Source organism: Anopheles funestus, chromosome 2RL (genome assembly GCF_943734845.2).
Source record: "Anopheles funestus chromosome 2RL, idAnoFuneDA-416_04, whole genome shotgun sequence".
NCBI lineage: Eukaryota > Metazoa > Arthropoda > Insecta > Diptera > Culicidae > Anopheles > Anopheles funestus.
In genome coordinates, this window is record NC_064598.1 from 77,777,345 (window position 1) to 77,796,040 (window position 18,696).

Sequence of the window (18,696 nt, forward strand, 5' to 3'; positions counted from 1 at the left end):
GCAGTATCCACATATGATCAAACGAAGCCAACATTAATCTGGCTAACCAATTGTTCTTGACAAGGCATGGATTGATGAAAATATAAATTAAAAACGAGTGAAAAGATTCTCATTGTAAACTTTGTAGCCCTGCTTGGTATGCAATGTTTAATTTTTCAATGTGAAATTTTACACCCGAATTCTTTGAATACGCTTCAAATGTATAATTAATTTGATTAATTTGAAGAAGTCAATCATATCTCTTCACAGTGTGGACGGAAGGTTGTCAGAATCATGCATTTGTTTTTTTTGTTTTACTCAGAAATTTCCCTTGCTGTTATAATTTTTCAATGGCCCATTTTGTTTTCCAAGTGATTCGTTTTTATCGGTACACCAAAAAAGCCGGAACGTTGAACTGCCTGCGGGTATAACGATTGTTTACGATCCTGAATTGGTGGATGAGATGAGAATAAGGTACATACAGCGGCATATTGAATTTCAGGGGTTATTCCAAGTATGAATATGTATTTTGTTCTTTTTATGATAAAAAATAATACTTGCAATAATACATCTGTATTGCAGCAGACAGTCGACTGATACTCCTTTCAATTGCATCTGAAAAGTATTGCGTCCCAAATAACCAAATTAACTTAAACAACTAACTGGAACATGCTAAAGATCGCTTTTCTAATACGCCTTTTGCAGTGGATAAACAGCTTCGAAGTTCGCCATTCTTTTAACCGGCCTTTAAGCAGCTCCTGAACGTCAAACTGGAAAAGAAAGTGTTTATGCTAGTGTTTATGCTAGGGAAAACCAACAAAAATTAAGTAACGTACCGGTACCTGGTTGTTTGGCAGATGTTCCAAACCGGTTCCGAGCACCTGGTTACTCTGTACTTGGTTTTCGATTGAGTAGGCAGGGTGCCGAGGGTAAAGGGGATGCAATGCAAAAATTGTCAAACTGCCACTCCATACTGCCTAATTTTTTTTCCGTAAACTACTGAACAGTTTTTCTCTGTAGCGTACCGTACCTCTCGTTCTTTCCGATGCAAAAAAACAGGACTTCTCTGTTACTCTCATCCATTTTAACAGGTACAAGTACCTGCTTACTTTGAGGACTTCGTGGTCACCCTAAGTACCTGGTGACTTTTTGACGTGGTTATTTTACGCGTTATTTTACCAGATACTGGTACCTGGTTATTTTGGACCTGGTCGTCTCCTTCAAATCCATAGTGTACCTGGTTACTTTGCGTATTATTTTATCAGGTATCTGGTAGAAAGTTTACCTGGTTACTTTGGACCTTGTCGTCGTCCAAAGTACCTGGTTACTTTTAGACCTAGTTATTTTGTGTGTTATACCAGATGTAAGTACCTGGTTACTTAGAACCTAGAGGTCGCCCTAAGTATCTGGTTACTTTGCGTATTATTTTACCAGGTACCGGTACCTGGTTACTTTAGACCTTGTCGTCGCCCTAAGTACCTGGCGACTTTTGGACCTTGTTATTTTACCAGTTGCCTTGTAATCCTGGTATAGAGTACCTGGTTACTTTAGGAATTACGGAGTGTTAGCAGTTACTGAACCAAGCAGTGTTGGATTTTAATTAATTTGGCTACTTGCGGTTATATGCGTTATGAGCTTTATATGTTATTGCACCTAACGTTAGGCAATAGTGATGCAAACAAGGATTTCAAACCCTTATATGAAATATCTTTACATTTAGTTCAGTCGACGTAGTGAACTTAAAGCAGAAGGAATAAAAAATTAAAAAACTTTCTTCACACTTATGTATTTTGCAATTTTTACCATGTGAATTAATTCACACAATGTGCCGTTTTGAAAATAAAATAACCATTCTGCATCAGGCACTTTGCATCAATACTTTTTCAACGAATTTCACAGCTAATTGAATTAAATCGAGCACTCGGTAATAAACCAATCTAATCGAGTGATCAATATAAAGGAAACAATAAAATAAAATCATAAAACCCTTCAGAGGCATATCATTACAATGGCAATAAAAAATATCCTCCCATTGCGTATAGGGCTGTGCCGTCAAAGTCCGATTTTCCGAAACATGAAGAAAGTAACTTAAACTCATAACAAATACCGTTTTTATCGCACTTGAAACTCATCGTATGTATATTTTTTTCCCCCACAAAACACTCCCAAAGTGGTCACGTTTGGCACATTTACATCATTGCGGGTACGTCGCAAATAGAGGTAAAAAGCACGAAAAGGAAACGAATGCATAATCCTTCCGCGGGAACAGAAGTTGAATAATCTTTTGCTTTATTATAATCTCAATGCTCATAATTCTCACTCGTGGGGCATAAATTCTTCAACCAAACAGGAAACAGGATCACGCTGATAATGCTTTCAAAGCTATCTTTTTCTTCTCGTCTCAATTTCACGATTGCTTTCATCCAGCTCGTATTGAGCGGCTTTTACATTATTTCTTTGCTTTAATAAGGCATCATTTCCATTTGTTTTTCTTTTTTTTTCGTTACACCTCTTCTTATGCTTCCCTTTCCATGGCTTACATTCAAGGTCAATTTAGGATAGCAGCATCATCGCTCAACATTATCCTGCTGATGGTATTGTTTTAACATTTACTCACTTTCTGCCTGTCTCTCTTTCATACCTTTTTTCTTTAAACCTCTCTTTCTCTCTCGCTCTCTCCGTAGCTAATTCCTTTAGTCCGTAGTTTCATTTGCTCGTGCCCAGGAGCAAGTAATGATAAGATACTTTAAGAATAACAACAGCACACACAGAAACGAACCACCGACCGATCGCCTGCTATTCCTGACTTTTTACTTTTTCCTCAGTTCCGGATTAAATTCATAACAATATTTGACTTTACGTCGCCTGTCGGATTACTTCCGGGATTGCGTGTTCTAGACGGATAATGGTTTTTTTAGGTCTGTGTTGGTGTGTGCCTTACTCTCGTTTCTTACGTAAGTGAGTAGTAGACAGTGCCGCCTTTAGCTCTGCGTGTGGATGTGTGCGGACGTGTACTTTCTCAACATTTACCACTCGAATGGAAACGGGTTCTTTCGACTGGAAACTGGTTCTTGTAGCTCCAGTGGTCCGCGAAGTCAAACTTCACTGCTGAGATGCGTTTGGTTTTTTTTTGCTGGTTTATTTATGGCCTCTCCGTTGTGATGTTTTGGTCGTAAAGTGATGAAATAAAGATAGATATCCTCTAGCATTGTTTAGCCGGCATCCGAAAGTTCTGGTCGTGGAAGGATATGTCAGATGTCCTGGCGCTCCCACCGAATACGGCCCGAATCATCTGTTCGGGTGATGTTGTTAGTTAGCCCAATTGCCACCATCATACCATTTGGCGCTACTGTACGAAGCAGGCGCATTAGTTTCGGCACCAAAGTCGGCTCCCATTGTAATAATGATCGAAGCAGTACCCTAAACCCCGAGCTCGGTACCGAGCTTTTTGGTGAGAGTTCGTTAGCTCTACGCAAAAATTACTTTTCTCTTTCGAGATAGCTTTCATGACATACTGGATGCTGCTAAGAACGGCTGACAGACGTAAAACGAACCTTAAAAAACGTAAACATGCACACACACACACACGCACACGCTTGATCTCGATTTTTCTCTCGGAAAAATGATTTTACTGCTCACACACACGCGCGCGTGGGCACACATCCGGTTTTTGGGTTTGGTCCGGAGTGAAACGGATGTTTACGGGGTTTTTGGATGTCAGCAGGATGGAAACGAAAGAACAAAAAAAATTCCTCCCAGAAAAAGGGTGCAGAACCAGACGTAACGTACCACAATCTCACGGTCGGCCAGTCTGTGGAGGTTGAGAATTTGATGTATTCCCTTTGCACATCAAACACTCTCGGTGGGTGAAAAGAAAAACTTGAATGAACATATACAACAGGGTGTGCTTTCGACTGGTTCAGACTGTGCAGACGGAAATTAACGTCATTCGCTGTTTCTTTCCTCGGAAGAAATGCTGTAAAAATAAAGTTGTAGAGAACAAGCTTCAAACAATCAGAAATAAAATTATTCTTGATTTTTTTTATGCCAATTTCTTTATGATATTAATATATTACTTGCTGAATTTTTTTTTCGATTAAAAGTAGTTATTTAATTGTTTTGTCTAAATATGTTTTTCGTTCACGTCTTTTTTATTTCAACTTCCAAACGCAAAGCTTGTAAAATGTAACTAGAATTAAGATAAATGTTTGCAGCATAAATTAGACAACAGGAAGAACAGCAAAGAAATCATCAATTTTACATAATCTAAAAACAATCAAAAGTGCTAATAAAAATAGATGAAGAAAAAAAAACAGATGCAATTATACGCACGACTGGATAGGCGAGGGCAACGGAACACACAATGTACGTGTGTGTTTGTATGTGCGTCGTATAATTGAATTCGTGATTTGGTTGCTCCACACTAACATTAATTTCTGATTTTTGTTTTCTCTTACCGTTGTTAGTACACATATTGTGGGACCATTTTTTCAATATTTTTAATAGAATTGAATACCATAAAAAAGAACATCAAGTGTACAACGGAAAACAAACAAAATAGAAAAAAAGCACGGCACAGAAAGGAAACGTTCTCGGTAGTAATCGTGGGAAAAAGGGATTGAAATTGGTAGGGATTATAATCAGCCACACAAAACTGCAAAGAAGTGGGGCAGAGGGAAAGGAAAGGAAAAGTGGCCCAAAAGTCCTTGACCAGCATTAGCCGGATTGCCTTTCCGCTGCGTTCACCGGAATCAGCAGATAGGGGCAGTATAAATATGGATTTGATCCTCGATTGTCAGTTCGAAGGGATTGTTGCGACGGCTGCCACCACCAAAAAAGGGCCTGCGAATGGTTGGTGGGAGAGGTAGGCCATTTTTTTCCTACCCTTTGTCAGCAGAAATCCCCAAACAAAGGGGAGTGAGAAGAAGGGAGATACGCAAGGATAAAAGGCATAATGTCGTTGTGGCAAAAGGGTGAGGAGGTAGAAATCCCCACCTACCTCCCATCGCCTTCACCGCCATTATAACAGCCTACACACACATCTCGGTCTATCGTTTTTGTTGGTGAAAGCTTGCATATGTGAGGCGTTACCATGGTACCCGGTCTATCATGATGCTTTTGCTCGCTTTAGTTTATGATGCCAGGCAAATTGCTCGTATAAACATGCATACACACGCGTGCAGACGACATATGCGTGTCACTCTGAAAGCTTCGTTGATCGCCTGGAGGATTAAAACTGGAGTAAGGGGAAGTGTGTGGGAGAAAATCACCCCTCCCCCCTCTTCCCCACCTTACTTCTCGATGCTTCAAAGGGGGATGATTTTTTTCCCGCTTCGGGAACGATTCCATATTTATTATTTTCTTCCACGACGTATCCTATCCCTGCCAGCATCCCGGATTTCATCCATGAATTTATACATAAACACACAGACAAACCGGGGGAGGGGATACTTATGGGAACACGTGTGCCACTTTTTTTAAAGGTTTGTATTTTTATTTATCCGCTTTATAGGCTCGGTAAGAATATTACCAGCAAAAGAAAATTTGTAACAAAAAAAAAATTAAATCCACGCAACAGTCCACGTGGACCAAACATGAAGGAGTTTATTTGGGGGGAGAAGGGAGCCGGATGTGATACAGGATGCGTTTTAGCCACATAAAAGAGTGTATCCTGCGTAAACGCATTCGTGTGCTCGTTCTTTTCCCGCCGTTACTGATGTGTGGTGGTACGGTGTGGGTTAAAAATGGAACCACACGGGAAGTTGCTTATTTAACGTAAAGTGAAAGCTTTCATCTTAAGAAAAAGAGCTTCCTTTAGAGCAAATATTCCAGCTAATAAACGAAAAAGTAGAAAGGCAAATCCCATTGCGGTACTGTCCACCTTACGGATACGCTCGGATCGGATCGACATAAATAATGTGTGTAGCGGAGTATTTCTTCACCCAATGCCCGGTGCGGTTTTATTAAAGAAACACACACGCAAAAGGTCCTGTTTGGGATTTTGCACATTTTCTCCACGGTTACCTAAAGTTGAAACTTTTTTTCCTTCTTTTCCTCAAGAACATTTCATTCGCACTTGTGGAGGCAGAACAGGCAAGAATAAGGCAACCCTCCTTCCACAACAGTGGAACACAACAAACATAAACTTGTACGCTTTTGTTGTGAAAAGGCAGGAAAAGTCTAATTTATTCTTGTGTGTATGTTTATGTGGAAGTTAAGCGAAAGAAACGATCAACAGCAGTGTAGTAGTGTTCTTTATTTTGTTCTCAAAAAAAAAAAAAAAAAATTATACCCGTGTAGTCCAACTTCCTTACCAACTATCTTTCCAACTTTTCATCACCACCACCAGCGCCATTGCTGGGGCTTGATGTACGCAAATTTTTCTTCGTTATCCGTTTTGGGTGCGTCCTTCTGGGGGTCGTTCAGGTTGTCCACACACAGCCGCAATTGTACACACACACACCCATACACCCAGGACAGTGGAGACCTGGACCACACTGGCACGTCATTTGATCAGTTGCCAGCAAATGTTTTCCCCGCACTGGCACACTGATGTACGTGTATATGTTTGCATACATCCACCTCGGGGGAAATCGTACTCGGATGGTGTCTCCGGCGTGTTTGACTTTGTATGTTATATACGCAAAACAGCACACCATCTTTCGCACACTTGTCCTCCCGTGCAATCCCTCTTCGAGCCCGACTTTGGCTTCGACTTTGGACCGAAATGATTACAGAAGAGATCGTCCCACAGTCCATTTGTAGAGCCAAAAAACCAAAAAAGGAAATAGCACTTCCGATGAAACCGTTGCCTCGAATGTATGGTTTTTCTTCTTCATTTTTGTTTCGGTTTTTGTGCTTGTTTTATTTCATCCCGAAAACCCCGACGTAACGTAATATTGAGGAATATCCGGGAATCCAGTATTCACACGCCGTCCGATGCCCGTTGGCACAGTTTTTGCCTAACGAGCGCTAGGGCGCTGGGTCGAAATTGGCAGGACAGCTCGACCAAATTAACCCCGAGCTTGGGACAGAACCGGGTTTTTTTTGGGGGATACGAATCATCCAAAGAAATGTAAATTGAAGCGGCGAATTGATGTAATCGGTTCGGATCGTGTAACGCCGGCACGTAACGTTTTTGGGGCACTGTGGCTTCCCATACAAGGGGGCCGGAGGTAAAATTGGCAAAGGAAATCAAATTTTCAACTTATCATCAATTTGACCGGTAGGTGACCAGAAAGGTTCAGTCCGCTCCCGCTTTTTCGGGTTGATTTTATACTTCGACCTCTGCAGTCGCTAACGCTGCAAAGACGATTTTGGGACGGTTGGGTGATTTGACCAGGCACACACATTCGTACGAGGTTCGTTAGATGGTTTCGTCGGGCCCCGACGGGTTTGGACGGGTGGGTTGGGTATTCATTTAAGAGAGCTTTCCGCTTTTGAACCGTTGCAAATCCATTTGCCTATCTGGTCCGTTAGCCTTCTCCCGTATCCATCCCCTTTGGTGCCGGCTTTAAGTTTGCTTAACGAGAAGGAATGAGATTGATAGCGACAACGGTTGAAATAAATGGTCGCTGGGTCACTTACTGTGTGGAAAGGGAAAGTATAATGTACGTTAGTGAAGGGAGAAGAAGAAGGAAAAATCCGTCCATGAGACGATTCGTTTCGGAATTAATTCTGTTTGCGATACGGATCTTCTACCCTCCCCCAAAACTGGACCCGGGTTCGACTTGATTGAACGTAGAAAAAGGCTATTTACCGTGCTAGAAAAATGTTCATTGGCAAAAAACTAGTAAAATAAGGGACACTTCATTCATATGCTTTTCTCTCTCACTCTCTTTTAATCCTACCATCAATTCCATCTGACCGTTCCGTTGCGAATGGTAAGTTAATAGTGATGTTTACTAGCGTGGTGCTAAAATGAGGGACCTTTACGTGTGCTAAACTTTTCTATGGGCGTCCGATTTTTTTTATATTCTGTGCTTTTCTGCCAATATTAACATGATGTATAATCGGCTCAAAAGCGTAAAAGTATACAGCGACGTAAGTCAGGAAGTAAATGCGGATCAACCGAAGGAATGGAAATGAGATTATCCAATCCCGGTGGAGTCTTCTCTGGGCATAATCCGGCAACCCGGAGCATGCAAAGGTGCGCAGTTTTGTGCTGGTTTTGATGGAATTGTGCTGATGAGGAAGGTTTTGTTCGGTTGTGAATTATATGCGTTGCATCCTTTTTCATGTTCGCGGTATTAATGTTGTTTTTTTTTGCGCAGTGACAGTGCCGTAATGAAATCAGTATTGAAACTGTGTAAAAAATTACTGCCAGCTGAACGGAAAATTTTCCCCTTTTTAATTTGCTTGGATTTGATTGAAATTATGTGAAATAATGTGGGGTATAAATTTAACATAAACATCACAATATCAGCTTTCGTATGAAATAACGAATACGAAGATAGAATAATTGAAGAATTTTTGATTCACTATTTATGAATTTATCATTATTAGATTATTATTTATCAGTATTAGAAGTAAGAATTTTAATGAAACCAATAATATTAAAATTTACTATTTTTAATTTTAAACAAAAGTTTTTTTTCTTCCTCTGAAACATAGTTTAGATTTTGTTATTTTGAGGAATACTATGAGGGGGTTTGATGGTTTGAAAATAAAAATCCTAGAAATAAATCATTGCATCACTTGACAAAAACCATTTTTAGGATAATACTTCGTTCTAGATCATACCTTCAAATTGGTTCAAGTATTCATTCCAGTCTTAAAAAATAACAAAATAATAATTAATTGAAAGTGTCACAGTTTTGAGAATGACAATACCGTAAATGCCATTACAATTAAGTATAAATAAATAAATAAAAAAATGAATTAATTAATAAAATAAATAACATTGTCAAAGGTAAATTGTTTTAAAAATCGTTTGCACGCTCTGAGAAGATTTGGCAAAAACATAAAAAAACAGTGTGACAGATTTTTTTGTCAAAAAACGCGCTTAAAGTCAAACTTAAGTCGGAATGTCATTAAAATCTAACTAACCGAACGTTTGCCCATTCATCATGCTACGTGTAAGTGTGTCGAACGTCCAATTTCAGTAGTTATTGATGGTGTGGCACATGTTCCATGCTTCCTTTGGCAGTCTTACCTGAACGCAGCACCGGCAGAATCTAGTGCCAAACCGCAATTTGCGAAATATTTCGACAAATTCTCATCCTACATGTGGCCCGAAACGACGAAATACTGTACAAAAGTATGTCCCTAACCATCGCCATGGTACCAAAGCCATGAAAAAGCGTTACCGGCGCGCACCACATCATCCCGCACGGTATGCGAGCAGCGAAGCGAGCGACCATTTTAATAGAACACTGAAACAAAACAAAACACCCTAGAAAACTATGCCCTTCGGTGGTGGTGTATGTGCTTCGTTAAATTCCGTTGCTTATATTTTATTCAATATTAGTTTTTAAACCCCATCCCAATGGTGCGCAAAGCAGTGCACCGGTTTTATGGTGTATCATGAAGCACGGTACCGGAGGATTGTTCCCTTTTATGTTTCTTGTGCCCGACCGTCAAATGAGCACCGGAACATACGCTTCTGTCGCTTTTCGGCCACCGGAGGATGTGGTGAAGATGCTGTGTCTAAAATACCTGGTACCTTGTGTGTGTGTGCGGTTGGGAATTGCTCAATGTCCTTGTGCCGCTCCCATTCGTCCCAATGGGGCGGCCTCGTCTGGTGCCCATAAATCATAGACCGAAGGGAAGATTACATGCCTCTCCACTTTTTCGCATGCATTTTCTTACCAACCACCCCAAAAACCCAAAAGTGACCGAACGGTGGTCCGTGTTTAACAAATGAATTTTCTCTGTCCGGCAAGAACTTTGCCAAAATCGAACAAAACCCATACCCTGTTCCAGCGTTGCTACTGGATGCAATGGTCAGCCGGGTGGTTTTTCTTATCTGGTTTCCTTTATCGCAAAAGGTGGAAAAGAGGAAACAAAAATTTTGCTTCAATTTTCTCTCAGTTGATAGTGTCCAGTGTGGGGAAAAGGGCGGCAGATAACCATTTTTGGCACAAGGAGCAAGCAGAAGTCGGACACTGGAATTTCCCCATAGGGCACGTGCCTTGCCCCAAGGAATGACATTACCCATTGCAGGTGAAGCAATTTGTATTGTGTTCAGGACGGTGCATTCATGGGTTAGGGGTGCATATTTGCAATGTGGGCTTTATGATCGTTTTGTTGAGGATCAAATTCAAATGTTGGCTTTAGGAAATTTTATCCAATATGGGAGGATACAGGATACGAGACTATCTTACAAATAGACCAATGCAGTTCCCATACAAACCGACAAAAATGAAGTAAATGGGAAAGAAGTAGCAGAACAATTTATTTTAAGTTGTTACATATTCTACAAGCTTTCTGAATACTTTAGTTCTTGCTGTTTTACTTCATTTTGAATTCTGTTTTAATCACAACGACTTCAATATCTTAAGCAATTGTCTATTCATTTATAAGTGGGGAGTTTGTTGAATACTTCATGTAATTGAGTGTTTTGGAAAACTGGAAGGATTTTTTAGTCCGGATAATGTTTACTATTTCGTCAGTTTGAGTTGCTTCAATTCTCAATGAAGGTATTTAGAACTTCAATATCTGTATCTTTGAGTTTTTCTGTTCCTTTAGGAAGAATCTACCAGATCTCCATTAACCAAAGTCAAAACTCGATTAATACAAGTATTTTTGAATCAAGTGATTTAAGAAATGATTCTTTTAAAAACAATTTACAATTTTTATCGACCTCAATTTAACTTTCGTTTTGAGGTAATGAGATGAAGGTCAAAATATGCCAAGCTATTGTACAAAAATTTAATAAATTAAAGTAATAAAAAACAGCAAAATTGAAGTAATTGTACCGAAATTGACTCACCTTTACTCTCCCGGGGTTTTCCTATTCACTGCTCTTTTGGTACCGTAAAGAAAGGAATTCAACTCTGCTTTCATTTTCGACTGCATTGAGTTTCACTAACTCAAATCAATTCGAATGGCGTTGCGTTAGGTAAAGGCCTTTGCACCTTATGATTCGATAAGCATTCTCAAACATTGCATGACCTTCTCTGGATGAGCCAGACCCGTTTTGGCTGTGCCATGTACGGAGTATTGCAATTAATTTTCCCAACCAAAGCCAACCCACGCCATACCAGCACCGGACGACCAGGAAGGGCTGTTCGTTGCATGCAGAGCGCAGTGCATTTTGCGATGGTGACACACTTAGCACGGTGGGTGTTTCTGAGCTATAAATTCAGACATAACAATTAATGTTACTCTCGAAAGGAAGCAGCAGATGGGGCGGCTGGAAGGAAGGAAACGATCCAACATGTTCTGTGCACTCTGCTGGATGCGCTGGTACACCAGAAGTTCCGAACCCGGCACAAACACACCTAGGCCAGCCCATACCCAGCCCGGAAGCCATTTGTAGCGCACCGAACATTATCTGCAAGAATCAATAACTGACCAGCGTCTACATTGTCAGCGTCTCGCTTCTCGCACGTCCTACCGCCCTGCTGGCCAAAATGTGCTTTTCCCATGTAATCATCACGATCATCACTATTATTGCCGTCATCACCATCGCTCGGTGGCGCTCTTAATGATCGTGGTGGAGTTTGCTGAAAGAGCATGGGAAATTGAATATGGAGCGATGGAGGGTTTCGGGTATGTCCGTCGCTTCCTTCCGAAGACACGGTTACTTCGTTTGATCCCGTTCTGGATTCTGCTTCGGTGGCCATCATAAATACACGTCACAGGAAAACCAGCAAAACGATGTTTTGGTGGGGGGAAAAAGAAGAGTGTTCCGAAAGAAAAATAAAATAACCAGTGCTGCAAGGATGGGCCCAGTAGTTTCGCTTTTGCACGGCACCCAGCAATTGGCAGAGATTAAATCGTCCGATTCGTGCGTTCGATCGGAAAACGTGTTCCAATTTGTACTTTGGTTTAAGTGTGAGAGATACCGAAATAAATGCTACCTTTCTGTCTTCGTTTACACTCCCGAGCCCTGGGTGTGCTGGGCGGTTGTGTCGATTTTTCTTCTGCCCGACCTGGAGGGAGGATGAGTTTTTTCTTGAAGAGGAGAAACAATTTTCCACTTCATCGCTATAATGTTCAACGCTCGGTTTGCCCGGTACAGTCCCTAGATACCGCTTCACGCTTAAACCGAAACTCATCGAAAGAGAGCTTCGGTACCGAAAGGTACTGCGGGGTTGTTCGGATACTTCTAGCTTCCTGGCTTAGTCTGCATGTAGTAGTTTCTTTTTGACAGTGTTTATGTTTTCTTCTCTCTTCTCCGATACCTTTCACAAACTGATAACTAATCCAGTTTGTTCACTGGCCGTGGACGGCTGTTTATCGCCCGGGAAGCAAACGACGATAACGTCAAAGTGTCGCAGCTTTGCGTGTTTGGCTTGGCACGTACCGATAAATGATGCTACACCTTTGCACCGACATGCAAATCAAGCGTACCGTTTTATTTTTTTGGGTTGTGTTGAAAATTATTCGAGAGAAGGATTTTTTTGAAATAGTTACGATACAATTCTTATTTTATTTTCAGAATTTTTCATGCTTAAAATAGTTGCAATATTGAATTGATGTGAAAGTTAATGCGACATAATAAAATAAAATCTTTTACTTTTATACTTGAGTTGAAGTTGTTAAAATTAATCTTGATTTTTTTGTTTCTTCTATAATTGTAAAATAGGTAAAAATTAAAAAAAAAAATTATTTTAAAATTTGAAATTTTAGCAAAAAATGATTTGAATCGTACATTTAAACTAATAAATATAAGATTTTTATATTATTTAAAATTTTTATATATTTATAAGATAAATATAAGACGACCAGACCATGACTGGATTTTTAAATTCATTATAATCAAATTAATGCATATTACACCTTAAAGCATAATATTAAATTAAAGCAAAACTTTCACGTATTAATTAAAATTATTTCTTGAAAATGTTTCACCGTAGAAACGAAGCGAACCGAAAACGAAATCAATGGATATTCTACGTAAATTTGCTGTTATTGCTCTATAATAGCCATTTCAGCTTATTATATTGTTATGAATCCGAAAAACCCGTTCCTGAAACAAACTTTTCACGTTGTTTATTGCATTTAAAAAAAACATAAAACCGTTTTAAAATTTCTATGAACCTTTACCCAAATGCAAAGGTAACAGTTGGCTAGCTTGGCTTTAAAAGCATATTAATAAGTTCAAAAGTCCACAAAATACTACAAACACCTTATTTTTAGCAGCATACAGCGTTGTTGGCTGTGATGAATAAAAAAGTGATATGAATAAAATAAAATTACAGGAAAATTTAATTTGAAGTTTCACACCATCCCCTCAAATGGGCTACGCATCACGATCACACCATCGTACTCACTCTATGGTCATGTAATTAGTGCGAAAGCAACCAGGCAATGTCTCGTCTGACGTGTTGCCAGTACAGTGGGGTGCTTGTTAATGGTGTACTTGTTGGCTGACTCTGCTTCTAGCAGAAATTTTCTCGACAAACCCAAAGCTTTTTTTCTCCATTTTTACAACAGTTTTGAGTTCTGCGGATGAGAAGAAATGTGCAAAAATGTGGGTGTTTCGGATTTCTCTTATTAGCATAATTATCAACTCACAAAAATGGTACTATTTCGGTAGTAGGAGATTGTTTCTACGGGGGGTTGTTTTTAAATTACGTCTCGACAGGGAACTGATATGCCTACCAAAAGCGGTAAAAAAGGAAAAGACTAGCCGGGCCAAAAGTTCGACCTTATTGAGCCTTGGAGACAATGTTTCTTGTATTTTTTTCCATTTTAACATTCCCAGCTCCATCTCGAATGCGTCAGTACGATCAGTTTCCATTTGCCGATGATACAATTGAGAGGATTATGGTTTTGGTTGTGCAACTGTTTTGAATATTAATGCCCAAAACAACGAAACGCCGGCATGTTTTGATTGAATTGGAAGGCGTTGTGAGGGGTTTACTTGTACCGGTTTTGGGGATGGATTATAAAGGGAAATGTACGTTTCCTTTTAGGTCTGCCAGAGTTTGTCTGATTCGTTTCGATTCAACTCGAACGTTAACGCTGCGTAAAGTATTTTGAGAAATTGTCAACAGAACTTTTGTACGGTAATTTGCTTGTCATTAGACGCGGGCTAAGAAATTATGCATTTCCAAACTAATTATTAGACCCCATCCGATGGATGACTATTCAATACACGCGTTACACGGACGAGACGGTTCCTAGTTTCTTTTAAAGGTCGTTTTTCGATTTCCCCGACAAGTGTCAATAATGGTGTGAAGCGCTTTGAACCTCCCATACCGGACGGCACTGAAAATCGACGATGCCTTGCAGCAACCGGACACGTCTCTAATTAATTCTAATCAACCTTACTCCCATACGGAGTGAAAAAGGGCGCCCACGAGCACACGAAGGGAGCGGGAAACACGAAGGGAGCGGGAAAGATGAAATTATGAGGTCAAAAGAAAATTCCCATCAGGGCACCCTTTGTACCTTTTTTCTGCTTTCATACCATAACTGAATGGCTTTCTCGTGGGGACAGCATCGAAAACTTTTGCTTAACCTCAGCTCTATTTCGGCCACTTCCGGACACTTCCATCCATTCCATCGCAGAAGATTGGAGAGCGAAAAAAAAAACTTTCCGTAAGCCTCTGTCCAGTTTGAAAATGAAAATATGCCCTATCGCCGTATAGGGCTCGGAACCTTGCAAACGTTGGTTTGCATGTGTTTTTTTATCATTCTCTGTATGTGTGTGAGTGTCATTTACCATCCTTACCCGAAAAGTAGTTACCAAGCACCGTACCGGGCCATGCCAACCGTCCTGTGAGGTGTAGATTTTTTTTTTTGGCTGGGGTCGTAATTGTGGACCAACTCACCCCTGCTGGGGTGAATTTTTTTGTTGTTGCTCTCCTAGTGTTTTCCCAGTCGCAAAATGAGGAAAAGTTGTTCCGGCCGTACGGGCAGAAGGCGAGTTTTTTTTTACTGCTATGCTTCATTCTATCAGTAGTATACGTGTGCGCGAGTGTGCGGTTGTGTCATCAACGTGAACAACGGTCATCTTTAAGGGTGTGTGGTCGTTTGGTTTTAAAACAGTGTTTTTGTCTCCCTTTCTCTCTCTCTCTGCCTTTTGCTGGTTTGTGTTGCTTTTTGTTTAAGGTGGGATAAACAAAATTTAGGAGACGTTGTGCACGTTTGTGCTGCGTCCCAGAAGGTTTTCTTTTTCACTCGCTTGCCCACTTCTGGATGCGTTCAAAACATCCTTATAGGGAGAAAACTTTCACTTCCTTTTCGTTAATACCTTTCGAGCGGGTATGAGGATTAAAGCGAAGCACAACTTCCGGAGTGCAGCACTATTTGTGTTTCGTTATTTAGGAGTGTTTCTGTCAGTTGTTTTTTTCTATTTCTATGAGGCAAAAGGAAGAAACTAGCAGGTAGAGTAAGAGAGTATGTTTCATTAGTAATTAGTAATGAACCCCAAAAAAGGGAACAAACGTTCCATTCGTCATGATTATGATGCATTGGTTTATATGTTAAGGAAAGGCTACTCGTGTTTTGGTTAACACACGTTTTTAATGTTTGTGGCCGAGAACATGTGAACTATGTTTATTAGGTTTTGCATACCGTTCAGGTCCAGTTCTATCGTATCCAACAGGAAACCAGGCACATGCAGAACAGTAAAGCTTGAAATATACGAGCTACGATTTTTTGGGCTGTGAGGATGGTAGCAGAAAGAATGAGTTAAAGCTTAGTGGTAGGTGCTTTTTGTTGCTAAGTTGACTTAAGCTATTTATGAGCCAGGTTGAATATTAGTAAAGTTTATTCTATTGAAAAGCACATAAGTTGTCGAGCAAACATGAATGTGTCGTTACAGGGAAACAAAAATATTGAATCATTATTTTTCTTTTATTTGCATGAAACAATTGTAAATAATAATCCCGTCACCAAACGCTTATTTTGTCAAGTTTGCTAACGCGATTCAGATTTTTTTTCGCAAAACTCCATACAAAAAAATCGCTATTAGAAGCGCGACTTGACGCCATGACAGTTTTTAGTAATGGCGGCCAGGATAGCTCGATTTCGCAGGCAATAACAAGATAAATAAATACTAATTCAAAAATTAGATCGATAGCGGCTCAATAAATATACCTAGTGAAGTTTAAAAAAATCGTGTGCTTTTTATTTTTTAAAGTACGTACGTATTGTATATAATTATTGTGAATGTAAATACTATTTTAAAAACAGAAGAGGGCGGCCCGGTGGTGCATGTTATAAACGGCGCCGGTCCACACGGCAGGTCCGGGTTCAAATCCCATCCAGACTGTCTCCTCGTAGCAAGGACTGACTATCTTGCTACGTGGTAAAAATACCTCTAGTAAGCCAGAAATAGCCGGCGTGACCTGTAAGGTCGTTAGAAACAAGAAAAAAAAACAGACGAATGGCTGTTAATTAGAAAAAAATCTCAACTCGTGGAAATTTGCAAAAAGAAATATCTTTAAATGTGCCAATCTCCTTAGGCTTTACCCTTAGCTTTTTTTTTTGATAAATTTATCAAAATTTTATACATTTATGAATTTTAATGCAAATTTGTTGAAACAATTTTCTTTTGACTCAAATATTGCTTTAAATAAAAAAAAATTAAATTTTTTTATACATTTGCCATTCTCCTAAGGCTATAAGTTTTTTTTTGAGAAATTTAGCAAAATTTATAAATTGGTGTATTTTAATGCGAATTTGTTGAAATAAATTTCGTAAAGCTTTAAAGCTTTAAAAAAAAAGAAGAACAAAAAATGATAGAAAACAAAAAAACTAAAAATTTGCCAATCTCCTAAGGCTATAGCCTTAACTTTTTTTTGGGGAAATTTAGCAAAATTTATAAATTTGTGAATATTAATGCAAATTTGTTGAAATAAGTTTCTTTTCACTCAGATAATGCTTTAAATAAAAAAAGAATAAAAAAGTTAATAAAACTCTATACATTTGCCATTCTTCTAAAGCTAAATTTTTTTTTGGGAAATTTAGCAAAATTTATAAATTGATGTATTTTAATGCCAATAATTTGTTGAAATAAGTTTCTTTTCACTGAAATAATTGCTGCATTGATAATGAATTTTTTACTGGTATGTTGAACTTGAATCAACCACTGAACCAACTCAATAATTACCATGTGTGTTGATTCATTTTCTTTTGTTTAGTTATTTTTTTTTGCTATAAATGGTTTGTGATATTTTAACCTATTGTTCAATATTTAATTATTCTTCTACATCATTTAAATTTCGCATCGCTTAGAAATTTGATCTCTGAATAATGTGAGTTTTATATTTAGTTTTTTTTTGTATATGTGAGAATATGCTCACGTAAATGTACAAATATTAACAAGATAACAAATAAACTTGAAAATAACATTAACAATGTAAAAGCTACGGAAGCAATGTAACAACATTTATGCACTGTAATGAGATACACCAAGTTGAGGTGCTCGATCAATCAACCATTTGACATCGACGAACATCGTCGGTTTATTGCAAAACCGTGTCATCATCCTACATCCGTCCTATTGCAAATCATATTATTCACGATCTTCATTTCACGAATTCCAAGTAGCATAGACATTGAAACGTCCTGACGGGTGCACAGTGTCACATGGCTGTGTTGCCAGCATGGGCTACTGATACGGAAGGAGCTGAATGTCATATGCCAACCAACCAAGTGTTTGTTTGACCTCATTAAACTAATTGATGCCGTATGTTTCGTGGTGCATAGTTCTTGCCCAACACTGACAAAGGGGTAACGGTGTGTGCTTCAAAACTTCTAAATCTATGAGTAGGGGGTTTTGATTTTGAGTCAGTGCTTCTTCCGATTTCCGATCTCCAAGGAGTTGCGGCTCGGAATTCAGTTATGTTTCTAATTAATTCCTCAACAACACGACGTAGCCCTTGCTACACGAATCTGGTATTTATCCAACCGTGAGTGGTTCAACGATGGTGCGAAAACATTCACCACCGATATGAGGGATGGAAGGGGTGGCGCGGTTTAGAAGGCAGACGAACATTGGACAAAGTGTAGTTAGCTCCTAACCTTCATCTCCACCGTCCAGATAGCAGTTTATCTTCATGAACCTCGCGATGAGTGTATGCATAAGCATATTCGTTAGACGCGGTTTATCCTACGTATTTCAAGGTTTATACATCAAAACATTGTGGAGAAAGAGAGAGAGGGAGAGAGAGCGAGAGAGAGAAAGAGAAGGAGAAAAAACAGAATCGTTTAAGCGTATATTGGCGAGGCATTGTGAGATATTGTGGATGTAAAATCCATCCCCTAAACCAGAAAGATGGAACTGTCGCTGAAATGAGGGTGACAATTTCAATTTATCATTCGAGCTTGGTGACGAATTTATCATTTCGCGAGAAATGAGCTTACCATCTTCCTGCCTCAAACATGGACCACGGTCCAAAATGGGGGGAAGTTCCCGACTGTGGTAGTAAGGCATTTTCTCCACTTCTTCACGTGAGACGATATTTCAGGTAAAGCTGCCGAGCTGTGCACACGTCGGCCGAAGAGCAAATGAACATTGTAATAAATTGTAACGAAATCCACTTAATAACCGTCATGTTCACGCACTCGACAGACACCACGCAGCACTGCATG